Genomic DNA, 2,500 nt, shown 5'->3' on the forward strand with positions numbered 1-2,500 from the left:
AGGAAGGATAGAGTTATTCAAGTTCACAGGACAGGAACAGGAAGAGAGCAACAATAGCTAAACAGAGGAACAGAGTTATTTAAGGAGCCAAGGAAGAGGAACAGAGTTATTCAAGGAGCCAAGGAATAGGAACAGAGTTATTTAAGGAGCCAAGGAAGAGGAACAGAGTTATTTAAGGAGTCAAGGGAGAGTATTGGAGTTATTTAAGAGGCCAAGGAAGAGGAACAGAGTTATTTAAGGAGCCAAGGAAGAGGAACAGAGTTATTTAAGGAGCCAAGGAAGAGGAAAAGAAATATTCAAATGCTAAGGAAGAGGAACAGAGTTATCTAAGAGCTAAAGAAGAGAAACAAAAATAATTACATGCCAAGGAAGAGCAACAGAGTCATTTAAATGCCAATACAGGGGAACACAGTTAGTTAAAGGACCAAAAAAAGAGAGATAGATAACGCGTCCGCATAGGAAGCGAGATAATCTGAGCGCGCTGGTTCGAATCACGGCTCAGCCGCCGATATTTTCTCCCCCTCCACTAGACCTTGTGTCGTGGCCTGGACGCTAGTCATTCGGATGAGACGATAAACCGAGGTCCCGTGTACAGCATGCACTTAGCGCACGTAAAAGAACCCACGGCAACAAAAGGGTTGTTCTTGGCAAAATTATGTAGAAAAATCCACTTCGACAGGAAAAAAGAAATAAAACTGCACGCATGAAAAATACAAAAAATGGGTGGCGCTGTAGTGTAGCGACGCGCTCTCCCTGTGGAGAACAGCCCGAATTTCACACAGAGAACTCTGTTGTGATAAAAAGAAATACAAATGCGAATATATATATATATATATATATATATATATATATATATATATATATATATATATATATATATACAGATAAATAGATAGATAGATAGAGATATATAGATATAGATATATAACCATATAGATAGATAGATAGATAGATAGATAGATAGATAGATAGATATTTAAGTATTATTGGTTAGAAGGGTGAATGAATGGAGAGTTGGGGGAAACTGCGCAAATGAGGGTGAAATGAGGGTGAAATTTGAAAAAAAAAACAAAAAAAAACCAATTACAGAAAATTGCTTAAAGGACTGCGTAAAAGAGAAGTCGTTAAAATGACAAGCGAAACAACTGATAATGAATGCAAAAAGTAAAAAAAAAAAAACATCAACATTCTCAGTCACTTGTGAAGACACACTGTCGTGTACATAAGGCTTCACAGAGTTTGTCGAGCATCGATGAAGAGTTAGCACTTTTTAAGCTCCAATCTTTTATTTGTTTCTTAGACTGATTTTGATTGATTAATGTTCAAAACCATTTCATCGTTTGAATTATTTACTTTTGATTAATTGACGGATTGCTTAGTCTATTGATCAATTTATTTGTTCATTTATTTATGTATTTATTTGGTTGTTTTTTATCTGCATTAAAATAACACCCATGCTTGATTGTTCAGGGATAATGCGATCACCTTCGACAAAAAGTGTGTGTGTGTGTGTGTGTGTGTGTTTTACCATTACCTGAACACAGGAAATTAAGTGCCTGTAACTACATGGTAAGGGCTAGAGCTGTCCCAAATTCGGTTGTCTCTGAACTTGATGAAGAAACATACATCTGTAGAAAAAATCGTAACAAAGCTGTATACACGTCCTTGTTCGATTTTTACTAAGTCAGTCTTTGAGAGTTGCAGTCTGTCTCTTTCTCAGATTGCGAAAATTCCGCATTGTTTTCATCCGCCTTGGCTGACTGAGCAAACAAATATTAGTTTTACATATGGACAATTAAAAAAGAGTGACAGTCCACTCATTATTGCCTCTCGGGCCAAAGAACTAATAAATACACATTTCAAATATTACCTCCGTGTTTTCACAGATGGATCAATCAGTAGTAACTCTGAAGTTGGAGCCACTTTTGTAATCCCCGAGCTTAACATTATAAAGAGATTCCACTTAACTAAAGGTTGTTCAATTTTTACTACTGAATTTTTTGCAATTCTGATGGCTTTCACCCCTTTTTTTAGTGATATGCCTCGTATGCCTGCAAAAATCCTTATACTATCTGATTCAAAATCAGCATTGATGGCTTTAAATAATCAATCTTCATCTGAACGAGCAGATATTATGTACGAAATTTTGTAGTTAATTCACCATGCGAGGCTCCGACATTTCACTCTTGTGGGTTCCTGGACATTCTAATCTTCGTGGCAACGAAATGGCCGATTTTTGTGCCAAGGAAGCGGCATCCAACAATTCAGTTTCAATCAATTACAATATTCCTATTTCTGTTTCTGAAGCCTGTACTATTCTTTCAACATATATCTGGAGTTTTAGACAGAAACAGTTCTTAGAAAACTCAAAAAAGAAGCTCTGGTGGGATCTCTCTCTTCCAGTAAGAAAAGGCACTACCGCCTCAGGATCAATTTCCACAAGGAACTTGACACACAGGCTAAGAACTAATGCATGGTTATGCAAATTTTTGCAACCGTC

The 2,500-nt window shown here is 36.8% G+C and overlaps 1 protein-coding gene across 1 annotated transcript in view; it reads right to left on the reverse strand.

Moving 5' to 3' along the window:
• Positions 1 to 2,500, reverse strand: part of LOC143294716 (neuronal acetylcholine receptor subunit alpha-5-like) — a 148,529-nt gene that overhangs the window by 1,413 nt on the left and 144,616 nt on the right. The window lies entirely within an intron of this gene.

This window comes from Babylonia areolata, chromosome 1 (genome assembly GCF_041734735.1).
Source record: "Babylonia areolata isolate BAREFJ2019XMU chromosome 1, ASM4173473v1, whole genome shotgun sequence".
NCBI classification, from domain to species: domain Eukaryota; kingdom Metazoa; phylum Mollusca; class Gastropoda; order Neogastropoda; family Buccinidae; genus Babylonia; species Babylonia areolata.